Source organism: Phyllostomus discolor, chromosome 2, assembly GCF_004126475.2.
Source record: "Phyllostomus discolor isolate MPI-MPIP mPhyDis1 chromosome 2, mPhyDis1.pri.v3, whole genome shotgun sequence".
NCBI lineage: Eukaryota > Metazoa > Chordata > Mammalia > Chiroptera > Phyllostomidae > Phyllostomus > Phyllostomus discolor.
Window position 1 is genome coordinate 70893037 of NC_040904.2, and position 17404 is coordinate 70910440.

Consider the following 17404-nt stretch of genomic DNA (forward strand, 5'->3'; position numbering starts at 1 on the left):
TCCATCAAACCAGTTTTGCAAGACCTGTTAAAGAGGCTGCTTTAAGAAAATGAAGAAAAAGAGTGGGAAAGAGAGGAACATAAGTACAAAAGTGGAAAATGTCACTGAATAAGTGCCTATCAATAACAACCTTAAATGTAAATGGATTAAATGCTCCAATCAAAAGACATGGGGTAGCTGAATGGATAGGAAAACATAATTCACGTATGTTGCCTACAAGAGACACACCTCAGAACAAAAGATATACACAGACTGAAAGTGAAAGGCTATAAAAAATATTTCAAGCAAATGGACATGAAAAGAAATCTGGGGTGTGAATACTTATATCAAACAAAATAGATTTCAAAAAAAGGCCATTAAAAGAGACAGAGAAGGAAACATCATAATATTCAAGGGTAGAATCCATCAAGAAGGTATAACCATTTTAAACATATATGTACCCAACATAGGAGCACCTGAATATGTAAGGAAAATCTTGGATGACTTCAAGAAAGATATAGACATCAACACACTTATACTAGGGGATTTTAACACCCCACTGTCCACAATGGATAGATCTTCCAAACAGAATTAACAAGGATATTGTAGGACTAAATTACACTGTAGATTAAATGGACTTAAATGATATATGCAGAACCTTTCACCTCAAAGTAGCAAAATACACATTCTTTTCAAATATACATGGAACATTTTCAAATATAAACCATATCATAGGGCACAAAACAAGCCTGAACAATTCAAGAAAATTGAATCATATCAAGGATTTTCTCTGACCACAGTGTCTTGAAACTAGAAACAACCTCATGGAAAAAAACTCAAAAACAGTCAAATTCATGGAGATTGAATAAAATGTTATTAAGCAATGAATGGGTTAATAATGAGATCAAGGAAGAAATCAAAAAGTTTCTGAAAATAAATAAAAATGAATACACAACAGCCCGAAACCTATGGGACATAGCTAAGGCAGTACTGAGATAGAAGTTTATAGTAATATAGGCCTACCTAAGAAAGGTAGAAAAATGTCAAATGAATAACCTAACCCTACATTTACAAGAACTAGAGGGACAATGGCAAAGCCCAGAGTGAGAAGAAGGAAGGAAATAATCAAGATCAGAGCAGAATTAAATGACATAAGGACTAAAAGAAGAATTCAAAAGATCAATAAATCCAGGAGCTGGTTCTTTGAAAATATAAACAAAAGCAACAAGCCTTTAACCACATTCATCAAGAAAAAAAAAGAGAGGACCAAATAAATGAAATCATAAATGAAAGAGGAGAAATTAAAACTGATACCACAGGAATACAAAAGATCGTAAGAAATTACTATGAACAATAATATGCCAAGAAATTTGAAAACCTTGGTGAAATAGAAACATTTCTAGAAACATAATCCTCCAAAACTGAATCAAGAAGCAGAAAGCCTGAACAGACTGATAACAGCTAGTGATTGAAGGAGTAATAAAAAAACTCCTGGCACACAAAAGCCCTGGACTGCATGGTTATGTAGGAGATATTTATAAAATATTTAGGGAATAGCTAGCCCCTGTCTTTCTCAGACTTTTCAAAAAAATACAAGAAGAGGGAAGAATCCCAAAATCTTTTCATGAGGCCAGTATCATCCTAATTCCAAAACCAGATAGACACAACAAAGAATGAAAACTACAGGCCAATATCGCTGATGAGCATAGATGCTAAAATCCTCAACTAAATATTGGCTAACTGGATCCACCAATACATTAAAGAGATCATACACCATGATCAAAGGGGATTTACCCCAGGGAGGCAAGGATGGTATGATATTTGCAAATCAATAAATGCAATAAATCACATAAATAAAATGAAAAACAAAAATCACATGATCATATCACTAGATGCTAAAAAATCACTTGATAAAGTATAGAACCCATTTATAATAAAACCACTCAGCAAAGTGGAAGTAGAGGAAGTGTACCTCAACATAATAAAGGTCATAAATGAGAAGCCTACAACCAACATCATACTCAATGAACTATTAAAAAATCCCATTTACTATAACAACGAGAAAAAATAAAATACCTAGGAATAAAAGAGTTATTCCAAGGAGTTAATAGACCCGTAATCAGAAAACTGCACAACACTGAAGAAAGAAATTAAGGAAGACACAAATAAGTGGAAGCATACGGCATTCATGAATTGGAAGAATTAACATCAATAAAATGTTGGTACTACCCAAAGAAATTTATAGATTCAATGCAATCTCTATCAAAATACCAATGATGTATTTCACAAATACAGAATGAACATTTCAAAAAGGTATATGGAACCATAAGTAACCCTGAATAGTATCAACAATTTTGAGAAAGAACAAAGTAGGAACAATTACAATACCTGATATTAAATTCTATTACAGGGCCACTGAAATCAAAATAATCTGGTACTGGTATAAGAACAGACACATAGATGAATGGAACAGAATAAGGAGCCCAGAAATAACCTGTGTCTGTATGTTCAATTAATATTTGACAAAGAGGACAATAACATAAAATGGAGGAAAAATAGCCTCTTCAGTAAATGGTGTTGGGAGATCTGGACAGATGTATGCAAATAAGTGAAACTAGACCACCAACTTATAATATGCACCAAAATAAACTCAAGATGGATAAAAGACTTAAATATAAGTTGCAACACCATAAAAGTCTTAGAGGAGAACATAGGCAGGAAAATTTCAGTTATCCCACACAGTAATATTTTCACTGATATGTCTCCTCAGACAAGGGATATAAAGGAAAGAATAAACAAATGAGACTATATCAAATTAAAAAGTTCTGCACAGCTAAAGAAAACATCAGCAAAATGAAAAGGGAACCAACCATTGGGAAAACATATTTGCCAGTGATAAGTTGGACAAGGGTTTGATCTTCAAAATAGATAAAGAACTCACGTGACTGAACACCAGGAAGACGAACAATCCAAATAAAAGCAAAGGACCTGACCAGACACTTCTCCAAGGAAGACATACAGAGGGCTCAGACACACATGAAAGGATGTTCAACATCACCAGTCATCAGGGAAATGCAATTTAAAACCACAATAAGATACCACTTTACACCAGTGAGAATGGCCATCACTAACAAATCAACAAACAACAAGTGCTGGTGAGGTTGAAGAAAAGGGAACCCTAGTACACTATTGGTGGGAAATGCAGACTGGTACAGCCACTTTAGAAAACAATATGAAATATCCTCAGAAAACTAAAAATGGAATTACCTTTTTACCCAGCAATTTCACTGCCTGGGTTATACCATAAGAATCCTGAAACACCAGTTCAAAAGAACCTGTGTGCCCCAGTATTCATAACAGCACTTACAATCACATGATTTAGGAAACAGCCTAAGTGCCCATTAGTAAATGAGTGGATAAAAAAACTGTGGTAAATTTACACAATGGAATACTACACAGCAGAAAGAAAGAAGGAACTCCTGCCCTTTGTGACAGCATGGATGGAACTGGAGATCGTTATGCTAAGTGAAATAAGTCAGGCAGTAAAATACAAGTACCAAATGATCTCACCTATGAGTGAAACCTAATCAACAACAACAACAAAAAACAAAATATAGCCAGAGTCATGGAAATAAAGAACAACCTGACAGTAACCAGAGGGAAGGGTGGAGGGAGATAACAGGGTTAAAAAGGGGAAAGGTCAAGTCAAAGAACATGTATAAAGGACCCATGTACAAGGATAACAGCGTAGTGACTGACTGAGGGAGGGAGTGGGGTAAAGGTGGTGGGTGTGGCAGGGTAGAAAAATGGGAGAAAATTGGGACATCAGTAATTGAATAATACATATTTTTAAAAATGTATAAATATAATTTTTCAAATTAAACATGTTTGGAGCCCTGGCTCATATGACTTAGTGATTTGAGCACTAGCCTGCAAACCAAAGGGTTGCTGGTTTGATTCCCAGTCAGGGCACATGCTGGGTTGCAAGCTAGGTCCCCAGTTGTGGGGGCATATGAGAGGCAACCACACATTAATGTTTCTCTCCCTTTAAAAACAAACAAACATGTATTGAAATTTCCATGAACATTTCATATTTTGCAGTAATATACTTCCTATAATGTCTGAGGAATTGAAATTAAAACGTTTATTATAAAATGACTTATAGTTTATTGAATTACAAAAAAATTCTTAAAAAATTTCCCTACGGACTTTTTTGTTTCGTCATCTACTTTTGTTATTTTTTAGGGGAGTATTATTTAAACTTAGGTATCACTACAAAATTATGTAAATATATTTTACAGTAAAGAGTAAAAGCTTAAATAAATTACTTTTTTAAAAATTGAGACAGTGTGTTTTAAAATCTTAAATAACCTTTTTAAAGTGATATAGTGTTGCCTCCATCGGTGCCTAATTTCAGTAGGTAGCCTATTAAATACTTCCTTTAAAAAATTGTACCATTGTTATCTTGACATGGTAATATTTCATATTTTTTAATTATGTGAAAAAACATTTAATTAAGCCTGGTCATCAAATGCAGTATGATACAAGAGCAAATCAAATTATGCTGTGATTCCTCAAATGTAAAAATTACCCAGAATTATCTTTAAGCGATAAAATAATATATTTGGACCCTGTGTAGGTAATGGACCATTATACATTTGGATTCATGAGAGATTAAAAAAATGAAGAGTTCTTGAATGTTTTATTTTTACTAATGAGAAATTTCTGATTAGAAGAATATTGCCATAAAATTAATGAATAAAAGAAATATTTTGAATATTATTACTTTTTATCAAATTAATATGTCAAGTAAAAAGTAAATTTATGTTGGATAAATTTATGTTAAGTAAAGTTAAGGTAAAAGTTTAACATTTATGGTATACACAATATGATTGACAACATTTTAAGGGGTTTTAGGGGTTTTTTTTCCTTCTTTTATTGATTCTAGGAATACGAGAAGGGAGGGAGAAAGAGAGGGAGGGAAATATTGATCAGCCACCTCCTGTATGCACACTACCAGAAACCAGACTCGAAACTCAAGCATGTGCCGAAAACTGGCAACTGAACCACAACCCTTCAGCCTGTGGAATGATGCCCGAACAACTGAGCCACACCATTGGTATGAATATTATTTTCAGATAGAGGTAACATTACTTGTAGGAGACTGTTCTGCATGGCATGGGCCCAGCTCCCACTTGGAGATGCATAGGACCCACACCCATAGATAGGTTCTCCTGTGGGGCATCAGGCCTGCAATGTACCTAGGCCACTTTGAGTCTTGTTCTTACTAAAAAACTCACCCTGAATTGAGGACATTTACTGCAAAGTAACTTCTCTCACCCTGAATTGAGGACATTTACTGCAAAGTAACTTCCTAAAACATGCTAAACCTTCCAAGGACAAGGGTAACTGGTTCAACCACTTTTGCCTTTTCATTTGCAAATATCTCTCTTCTGTGAAGTGATTAGCAGCATTGGCTCCTTTGTTTTATGTAAATGGTAACCAACTGAAGTGAACCTGTGCATAGTAAATGAGGACCATCCTATAATATGGGGAGAAACCCAATAAAGGCCAGTCACAACAAGGGACAAGGCTTTTACTCCCCTTGAGAGAAAAGCCATTCTGTCCCTTTTCTTCCACCAGACTTGGTAGTCTATATGAATGTCTCATTTCATCCATAATGATGTGGACACTGCGGGATGGTGTCTGCATCAATTACTGAGACAGAAAGAGTTTTAAGAAACCTGTCAAAGGTTGCCCAGCTAATAGAGGGCAGAGCCAGATTTAATGTCCAGAAACTTGGCTCAAAAGTCTACAAATATTAACAATGCATAGCAGAAATAAAGTTCTTAAACAGAAAATAGCTTGTGGGGTAAAAGAAAAAGTAATCTCAGAAGTGAATATTATGATTTTGTTAGATTTAAAATATATGTTAATTATGAATAAAAGATAAAAGTATATATCACAGGTACATAAACCAATTAATAATAATCTAAGCATTAGAATACACTTATCCACAAAACTGTATTATTTCTGAGTGGTATAAATTTAAATATGGTATCTAATATTATAATATTATATTAGCTAATATATAATATTAGGAAAGAGACAGGACCAAATTCGAAAATTTTTAAGTTAGAATTTCAGAGAAGAGAAAATGGCACTTAACACATAAATGACTCATCTACTTTCTGTTCCTGGATACTATATATTTTATTTAATCTTTGGAGCAGAAGAAAAAAACACATCTTACTGAAAAGCAGAGAAGAAAACCTATCGGATGTCATACATTTTATTCTTTAGACAACTGTCGATTCTAAGCTAAAGGATTTACTTCACATTTCTACACATCTTTAATGTGGATTCACTCCTTTTTGTTTATTTTTCCTCTCCTTTATTTCATTATGTTTTGGTGCTTTGGAAAGCAAAAATGCTTACATAATTTTAATCAATATAATAAGAATTCTAAATCTCTCCAGTCCTTTGCATTAGTACTAAATCCTCTATTTTTACATATCTACAAAATATTGCTGATTTCATTATTTTATTAAATTTTAAAAAAGTGATTTTCAGTTATTTACAATGAATCCTTGATTTTGTAGGTAGGAATAAAAGCTTTCTAAATGGTCAAAATCAATCTGCATTCTCTGTATCCCAGATATTTCTATCAAGTATTATAAAGTTGGACCTCTTCAAGTGACCTTACAAAATATTATGTTGCCATTACAACATACTTAAAAAGTAATTGCTGATACATACATATAATTTATACAAACCAGAAATTTTCAACCTTTTAAAATCTCATGGCACGCATTAACTAATTACTAAAATTCTGTAGCAGATCAAAATATATATTACTTTTTGCCCATCTGACAAAAAAATGTAGATATAATTTTGATTCATTCACACTAGATGGCTATTACTATGTTGGCTCTCTTATTTGACAATAAAAGAATGAGAGAATGAAGGAAAAGAGGTCAGTGCTCTTGAATAAATAGTCAGGTATTACATGTTTTAATAAATTTTTGTGGCATACCATTTGAAAATTGCTATTATGTGTATATAAAAATATATTCTTATAATATAAAAGGTCATAGTGTTACATTTTAAATATTTTGTGATCTTTAGACATTTAAAGAGTTAACTGGATATTGGTATCAAAACATATTAATATATCTAATTCATATATCTAAGCAAACATTCTAATAAATATTTATTAAATATTTGTTATAACATTGCTAAAACAGAATGTTAGCTTTCTTTAGTACATGGTAAGAACCCATTAAATAGTGGATTCAACAAAAGAGGGTATCAATAAATGTGAATAGAATGTATTTTTAAATTTTCATTTTAAAAAAAATAGTATCTCATAACTTGAAAACCTAGTTATGACATCATAACACATTTGAGTTTTAGGATATTCCATGGGGCCATCATACATTAAAATAGCAAAAACAAAGGTTGTTAAACATGGTATTTCATTCAAAATCATGCTAGGCACTTAATCTTAAATAACTTTTACACTGACATAACATTTTAGATAAAATAATGTCTTCTGTGGGACTGGTAGTTATTTATAAACTCCATCAATCATATTCAGATAATTTTTTTTACTGCCACTGATAAAGGGAATTGCATTTAGCAATATTATAGTGATTTTACCTGTTCTGAAATTTTACATTTCTTTGTTTGCTATTATTGAAGTTTCAAGTTCAGTTCGAAGTTTCAAAAACTAGGGCAAGGGATAGCTAATCCTGCAGAGGAATCTCTAGGGCATAACCCTTCTCAACTGCATGCTTTTTTTCTGATGATCAGAGACACTACTGAATCAGCATGTGCTGACAAGTGTGCTTACACAGGCCTCACAGACACTACTCAGAACTAGGCTGGGAGAGTGATGCTGACATAGGACATGTAGGCTTTCCCTTTAACTAGGTTCTTCATGTTTGTCCATTTTTCCTTTCTTGTTTGATCATTAGTCTTTGTTCAAGAATGCTAGATAATCAATGAGGGTTGAAGAGCCAAGAGCCCATAGTTAGTTAGTAAAAAAAATACTGTATTACACAACATCAGCACAAATTGACATTTTTAAATAGCCTCTCTGAAAAGAGCTCACTGGAAAAATAACCACTGTCAATGACAGACCTGGACTTCACACATAGTAGGGCTTGATTATCATGTGTGCACAATGAAGGCAGAAGGTCAACATATGATGACCCAAGAAATGAAATTTACTTCTGTGACTTGAATTGGGCACTTGGAAATGACTTAATTTGTCAATATGTAATGGCTCTGTGGCCAAAAACAGGTTTTCATATTACAGCATTTCTTTTCTTTTGTAGTTGTGTATATGCATTTATTTTTTTAATATGTTTTATTTTAATTGCTGTTGCAGTACAATTTTGTATCTTTTACTCCCATCCAAACCCACCCACCCAGCCCTCCCCTCCTCCCTGCCATTTCCACCCACCCCTAGTTTTTATCTGTGTCCTTTATACTTCTTCCTGTAAACCCTTCCCCTTTTCCCCTGAAATTCCCCTGAAATTCCCTTTCCTCTCCCCTCTGAACACTGTCAGACTGTTCTCTATTTCAGTGTCTTTGGTTATATTTTGCTTGTTTCTTTGTTTTGTTCTTTAGGTTCCTGTTAAAGGTGAGGTCACATGGTATTTGTCTTTTAGTGCCTGGCTTATTTCACTTAGCATAATACTTTACAGTTCCATCCATGCTGTCACAAAGGGTAGGAGCTCCTTTATTTCTGCTGCACAGAATTCCATTGTGTAAATGTACCATAGTTTTTTGATACACTCATTTACTGATGGGCACCTAGGTTGCTTCCACCACTTGGCTATTGTAAATTGTGCTGCTATGAACATTAGGGTGCATAGGTTCTTTTGGATTGGTGTTTCAGGGCTCTTAGGATATAGCCCCAGCAGTGGAATTGCTGGGTCAAAAGGCAGATCCATTTTTAGTTCTCTGAGTAAATCCCATACTGTTTTCCATAGTGGTTGTACCAGTCTGTAATCCCAACATACACAACAATAAATTCAAGGTGGATAAAAAACTTAAATATAAAACGTGACACCATTAAAGTCCTAGAGGAGAACATAGGCAGGAAAATCTCAGATATTTCACACAGAAACTTTTTTACTGATACATCCCTCAGAGCAAGGCACATAAAGGAAAGAATAAACAAATGAGATCTCATCAAAATAAAAAGCTTCTGCACAGCTAAAGAAAGCAGTATTAAAATAAAAAGAAAACCAACTGTATGGGAAAACATATTTGCCAATGATACCTCAGACAAGGGTTTAATCTCCAAAATATACAAAGAACTTACATGACTACACTCTAAGAAGACAAGCAACCCAATTAAAAAATGGGCAAAGGACTTGAACAGACACTTTTCTAAGGAGGACATACAGAGGATCCAAAGACACATGAAAAGATGCTCAATATCACTAGCTATCAGAGAGATGAAAATTAAAAGCACAATGAGATACCACTTTACACCAGTCAGAATGGCCATCATAAACAAAGCAACAAACAAGTGTTGGAGAGGTTGTGGAGAAAAGGAGACCCTAGTGCACAGTTCATATTACAGCATTTCACACATAAGGATATACAAGTAGAAATTAAACATGTGAGAAAAGGTTCATCTTTTGTATTATCTTTCTTTCACGTACCCACTATTCTGACTTGTAATACCACAGATTACTTTTTTGTTTTTAAAATTTGTATAAATAGAAACTTGCATTCATAGCATTTTGTTTGTCTACTTTTCTGTGACATTGTATATATGAGAACTCACTTGTACTGATAGTGGTGATTCATTTATAACTTTATGTGTTCTCTTGTTGATATACATTTAGATTGTTTGCAATTTGGAGCCATGACAAATGATGATGCTTTGAAAAATTGTGTACATGTCTCATAGTGTGCAGATGTACACATTCCAGTTTTGTTCATACCTAGAAGTAAAATTCTGATTCATGGGGCACCTACACTTTAACATTTATTAAACTCTGCAAAATAGATTCCCAATATAGATACCACAGTTCATACTGCTTCAGGAAGCCTAGAAAACTACCATTTCATAACCTCACAATCACTTGAGATTGTTCAGTCTTAGAATTTTATCCATTTTGGTGTGTATAAAATCGCATTGTATAGGGTATTATTTTTGTTTGTTTCAAATTCTAATGAGCATGATGTTTTTGTGGTTATTGGTCATTATGTATAGTTAGTTTTGAAGTCACAGCTCAAATACTTTACATTTAAAATAACCATTTTTTATCTTTATCTTGATGTTTATATATAACTTACTGAGAAATGCGTATAAAATTGTTCCACTATCATGATGGGTTTACCTGATTTTCCTTTTAATTCTGTTGTTTTTATTCTTTATGTATTTTGGGGTTAAGTTACTTGGAGTTTAGATATTTAGGATTGTTACATTATATCAATTTATCATCAGGAATTGTTTTTCTTTTTTATTGTATATACTTTTAAACTTTAAATCTGCTTTGTATTTACACATTGCATCATCTCTCTGTTGCTTATTGTTTTGTAATGTAAGTCTTCCATGCCTGTGTGTGTTTTGTTTCTGTTGCTTTGTTCTTCATTTTGTTTTGATTTGTTTTTATTCAGTTTGTTCATCCTTGACTTAGTTGTAGTTTATCACTTTTTTGAAATGAAGACAGCTTTTGTTTTGATATCATATTTTATCAAATGTGTTAACAATTTAAAAAAAATTGACAACATATTACTCCGTGGTTATTTCCTATAATAATCTATATTTTATTTTATGCTTTTAAAATCATTGTTGTCACAAGACAAAATCTATTACTGAAATCTATTACTTCACCAGATTGAAAAATAAATAAATAAAAGTCCTCCAAGCAGCCACAAGTGCTTAGTTTATCTCAATGGATTTCCTTTCCCTGAACTACACCCACAATTCTTCACTATTTTGTTAGTTCTCTACTACCTTCAATCATACATCCCTTCTTTTTTAAAATTTTAATAGTTATTTTCAACTTGAGATTGGTCTGACTTACTGTGTCCAATGTTACCAGGAACTAAACAATTTCATTCTGTTTTCACATTGCTCACTCACCACACATGCATAAGTCACTGATTTTGGAACCTCATGCATATTCCTGAATTCTCTTACACTTTTCAAAAATATTCAGCTGGGTGTGGGGATAGGTAGAAGAAGGCAAAGAAGGGATAAATTGTTATGAAAGGAGACTTGAATTGGGGTGGTAAACACACAATACAATGTAAAGAAGATGTGTGGTAGAATCATGTACCTGAAACTTGTATAATTTTACTAACCAATGTCACCCCAATAAATTCAATTAAAAAATTTCAGGTGTTTCTTTTGAACTTTACAGGGACAGAATTGTATGATACCTAAGCAATAATATTTTTCTTCTAGTCCTATTATATTATATATTTCAACATTATTCTTATATGGAATTGCTTTGCCTAGCATTTTTTTGTAGTTTATGTAAAAATTTATTTGACCAAAATGTAGAAACAGTGATAATGTTATATACGATACAGTTGCAAGAATCTAAATGAAAAGTGTGGGTTTTATTTCACTGCACAATTTGCTAGTGCATCTTCTGGGTAGTGTGAACACAATAAATAGGAGTGAGGGGCAGAGGAGTCGGGTAAGCTAGAAGCAGGGTGATTTTTAGTCAGAACTGTAAATTTGAGTTGCCCCACACACTGCTGGGGAATATGGAGTGTTTCAACTGAGATGTTAACTGAAGAAGCAAAAATATAACAAAGCCAAATGTGCAGCCGTGTCTATAAAATATTCCATATACAGTTGAATCAGGAGTTTCCTGGTCTTTCATTAACTTGGTCCTGACAAAGGAATTAAAGTCCTAGATAAGTAAATATTCAATTTACCATTCCCTAAGATACAGAGAAGATGAAGTCAGGACAGTTGCTGTATCTCTGCTGCAAGAGAGCCCCCCTTTTTGTTTGATACTTAATGGAAAAAATGCTCTTGTTATCTATTGATGGCCAGCAGGCTTTTTGATATGGCTTCCTGAACAGGACTGAATTCTACCATATTCATTGCTGCTGAGTGGATGGCCTCACATCAGAGTAAATGTATGACTATTTCTCAAGCATTCTCATGCTGACTATTTAGAGGATGTTGGTTCTGTATGGTAGAATGTGAAAAAGAGAATGCTTAAATTAATCTATGGTTCATGGCTTCCCACAATAGTTTAACTCCTCCTTTTCCTGCTCTGGATGGAAAATCTTCACCCATTTTAGTGTGATGGTCCCTGGCCTCCTGTACTGTGAGAAATGGTGGCCCAGAGGTTCTATTCTTCAACCTTTTAAATTGACCAGTGACTAGATGTTAAGAGTACGTGTCTTTAAAGTGTGGGTTTGTCTAATCTCCCAGGAAAAAAAAAATGCCTTCAGTCTTAAGAACTAATGTTTAATAGGAAACACCCTGCCCAGATTAGAAATAAATGCGAATTAAGAATAAAAGTAGAGCTGAAAAATTTGGTGTCATTTGGGGAAAAAAAGGGGTTAGATTTAACTGGTACTCAAACCTTCTCTAATACAAAACATTTGGTTAGAATTCATAATTTGTGCAGATGCAATAACAAAAGAAACTTCTTACAAGAGAAGAGAAAGACATGCAGGCCTAGAGCTTCTGTTGGAACAAAACTCTCCTGGTTATGGTGATATACAGTTGAGTTCATTTAGTGTCTGATACACTGTCTGATGTAAGCCTATGTTCTCTTCTTTGGCCTGGGCAAGATTTTTTTTCCAGGTCATCAATTGACCTTTTCAGTTTTGCAACTGTTCTCTCTGCAAATTCAGCATGAGTCTCAGCCTCTTTCAGTTTGCCAGACAAAAGTTTAATTTTTTCTTCATACTTACACTCCTTTTCAGAATACTTTATAGAGGCAGCCTCTAGCTACTTCAGGTTGTTAGTGACATTCTTGAGTTCTTCCAGATCATCACATTTTAGTTCAGAAACCTTAGTGCACTCCTCTGGTTTCTCCAGCTTGCCTTCCAGGACAACCAGTTTAGGAGCTACTTCTTCATATTAGCAGTCAGCCTCCCCTGCAAAGTGCCTGGCCTTCTTCAGCTGCAACTCCTGGATCTCCGTCTTCTCTTTGTCTTTCATAGCTGGACAATCTATCACCTTCATTCCTCTCTAGCTCTCATCAATAGCCTTTTCTGCTTCCTCTAGCTTCCACAAGGCTTTAGACAGTCGCTCTTGAGCCCTGTTCAACTCCTCAACAGCTGGATGTGTGGATTGAGGGCTGCTACATCCCCTTCTGCTTCCTCTGGCCAGTGGCTTTTGCCCCCAAGTTTCCACTGCAAGCTCTACCTGGTCTGTTGCTTCAGAACCTGGATTGTGTGTTTCATGACCTCCAGGGAGTTGAGGCCAGCCAGTGGGCACTCAGCTTAGCTAGACTTGGACAGAAGCTGCAGAAGCCTCACCCCAGCCCCAGAGCCTTTACTTGCCTGGTTATTTATTTATTAATTTATTTTGGCTAGTATTTCTTAAACACTATTTAAAAACACTGGTGAAAATTGGGATCATTGTATGAGGTCAGTCCAGAGGGTATACAGCCATGTAATAGGAAAAATAGAGACATTTATTGAAGAAGATACAAGAAACATTGTACGCCTGGCTGGCGGAGCTCAGAGGATTGAGCGCAGGCTGCGAAACAGGCATCCCAGGTTGGATTCCAAGTCAGGGCACGTGCCTAGGTTGCAGGCCATGGCTCCCAGCAACTGCACATTGATGTTTCTCTCTCTCTCTCTCTCCCTCTCTCTCTCTCTCCCCCTTCCCTCTCTAAAAATAAATAATAAATAAAATCTTTAAGAAAAAAGATTGTCTTTAAAAAAAAAGAAAAGAAACACTGTATATAGGACAATGGCACCTCATTCCCTTCAAAGTAGGCCTTGGGACTTCACACAGTTCTCCCTATCACCATCAGCTGTCCCATCATCTTTTCCTGAATTTCATAGATAGTCTGAAAAATTTTCCCCTTCAAAAGTGATTTTTGTGTTGGGAAAAGCCAGAAGTTGCAGGGGGACAAATCTGGGCAGTTGTGGGACTGAGTTGCCTGAGTGATTTGATGTTTTTCCATAAGACTCTGTACTAGACAAGATACATGATGGGTTGTGTGGTATGATGAAGCTGCCAGTCACCAGTTGCCCATAGTTGCAGACTTCTGAATCATCTGTTTCGTTTCCATGGAGGAATGTTCAAGCTTAATGCAAAATTTGAGGCAAATTTGTTGTTCTACTCACTCAGTCATTTTGAATGCAATGGCCACAGTGTACACATGCTCACTCAACATCATCTACTGCCTCCACTGACTAGTACAGTGAAGTTGTCATTGTTCAGGCATGCACATTCCAGTCCACTGTCCTTGGCTGTCAGGTCACATTGATATGAATGTTGCACAAACTGTTCTCATTATATTAACAATGGTTGGATGTTTTTTGACAGACCCCATATACATACACACACACCTATATGTATATATACATATAGGTATGTGTATATATGCTTTATATATATGATTTACTGATATTTTATGATATCTCCATTTTTAAAACAATTACAATAGCTAGCACAAACCTTTGTTGTTATTTTTAAACATATATATATATATATAAATAAAATAAAGAAAGATATGAATTATTTCCAAACTCAGTTAGCCATTTAATGTTCTATTCTATATGCTGGAAACTCACGAGAGGTTATAAGAGTCACAAAGTTAAAAATATGCACCTTTTCTTCTTACATGTAACAGCGGTTTTTGTGGCGTGTAGACTAAATTAATGATAAGTCAAAATTTAATCAACCTAGCAAGCCATACATAGTCACAACTCCAATTCATGCATGTTAGAAAAGTCTTGAGGCATCAACCCTCCATTGATAATGTATAATCATTCCAGGCTACATTCCTGCACTTTCTCAAATAAAGTAATTCTCTTTCCGAAAATTTTGTTGTGATTCTCAAGTTATAGTTAGCATTTGTTCAATGAAGTACACACTATTTTTTCTAAAATTCATATACTTTGTATTTCCTGAGAATGCTCTTTCAATTGTGATGCCATTGTATTTGTTAAGACTATTCCTGATGATTCCTTTCCTTTATTTTTATTTACCTCAGAAAAATCCCAACTCTTATAAAAATTATCTCAAACAAAAATATCTTTAAATACTTAATGAGAAATTGATTTCATTATTTTCTGTTTCTACAAGTTTATGTACAGAATGTCACTTGTATTGGATAACAAATACACACATACACATGCATGTGCATGCATATGCACACACAGTCTCTAGAATTAAGTAAGTCCACTCCTGCAGCTCTCATATTCATTAGAATCACCTACAGAGTTCTTTAAGAATATTGATGCTGAGGTCTAAATCTCAGAGATTGTTAATTTCAGGGGTGGGACTAAGATACAAGTGGCTTTAAAAATTAATCAAGGTGCTTTATAACCAGGGTATGATCAACTACAGTAGACATGTTTTTGAGAGAATTAAAGAACTTTAATGACTAAGAAGCACAATTATCTTTTTATCTTTCATAAAGACTTGAATAGAGCATTTACTCTATTAATTTGTGTATTAATGTAAGTGTTTGAGTTACCAGAAGGTGATTGCTTTAAGAGAATATGGTCTCTTCTTTGATTTCTCTGCCACTGAAGGGTCCCAGCTCAAGACAAAGCATACCAATATTTGCATCAGGTAACATAAATAGAAAAGTGATTTTAAAAACAATGATAACAACCAAGCCACGGAGACTTCTGCTTCTACCTAAGAGAAAATAACAGAAATTTACTCTTTTGCCTAAAACAAAATACATGAGCTGAAAATTACCATAACTTCTTTTCTGGAAAAGTCTGCAAGCCATGGCCAAAATAGAAGAAATTGGGGCAATGTCCACAGATCTAAGTTAAGGAGATGCAGCTTATATCCCAAGGAGGACAAATGGTTTAGTTAACAGAACAGAGTACTGGACAAGAAAAAGCCACACGGAAACAGAACTCTGGGCTTGCAAAGAAAGCCCCCAAGTCTTCAGTCGAGTGCTAATCACTGCATCATATTAAGAAAGTACCTGAGGCTAGGAGGAAAAAAACACCCAAAAAATCAGAGCAAACAATCACGGGAGTTCACATATCACCAAGAATAATTACCTTTCCGATTAGCCAAAATAGAAAAACTCATAACTGATTGGGGGTCAGCATAATCAGAATGGTTTTCCTTCAGTAGTGGGGCAAAAGTAACCCTACATTGAATGTTTTCTGCATGCCTGAATAAAAATTAAAATAATATTGTATATCAATTATACTTTAATAAAAAATAAAACAAGACTCAGCTCTCAAGCTCTGATGTTGGGAATTTTAAATGGTACAATTTGAAGAAGTTTTTCAGTTTCTTAAAAATGACCCAGTCATTCTACTCCTTGGTCTTTACCTGACAAAGTAAATTATATATCCACAAAAAGTGTAATATAAGCATATTCGTAGCAGTTTTATTTCTGTTAACTAAACATTATAGATAAGATTATGATAAAGTCTATTAAAATGATAATGAATAAACAAAGTCTGGCATATCTACATAATCAACAAAAGAAAAAAGCGAGCATTAAATATAATAAATATAAAGCAAATATAACCAGAGACATTGAAATTAAGAACAATTAACAATAACCAGAGGGAAAAGGGGAGGGGACAATGGGGAGGAGAATTCTCAGGAACTACTATAAAGGACAAATGGACAAAACCAAGGGGAAGGGTGGAAGCAAGGGAGGAAGGTACGTTTGGCTGGGGCGGGGGGAGTTGATAGGGGAGGGTGCAGACAACTGTAATTGAGCAACAATAAAATAATTTTAAAAATAATGATAAATAAAAAAGTTTAAAAAAGAAAAGTATCACTCATTGATGAAAAGGAATAAAATATCAAAATGTGGAAAAACATGAAAGAATCTTAAAATAATTATGCTACTTGAAGAAAACAAAAAAGTAGTATAGTTTAAGATTCTACTTATAGATAGAACATTGAAACTAATTTACACCGGTAGGAAGGAGGTTAGTATTGTCTATTCTGGGGGAGGTAGAGAAGGAAGGACAAAAATGACAAAGAGGCACAAAGAAACTTTTGCAGATGAAAATCCCAGAAGGAATCTACCTCATCCTGTGAATGTCTTATGTGGGAAATAAATTATTTTCTGGACTATAACATGGTCTGCCTCTTCAATGGAAATTAGTCATCGGCACCATTTTAGAATCACCTTTCACAAATTGTACCAAAATTATACTGATTTGAACTCTAAACTAGAAATATTAGACATATATTAAGTAAAGTTTCTTTTTGTTTTGCTCTGTTTTGTTTTTCTAAAGCACTTCC

At 34.4% G+C, this 17404-nt stretch overlaps 1 pseudogene; it reads right to left on the reverse strand.

The window, feature by feature from the left end:
- Nucleotides 1–12611: 12611 nt before the first annotated feature.
- Nucleotides 12612–13251, reverse strand: LOC114488273 (annotated as a pseudogene).
- Nucleotides 13252–17404: the final 4153 nt, after the last annotated feature.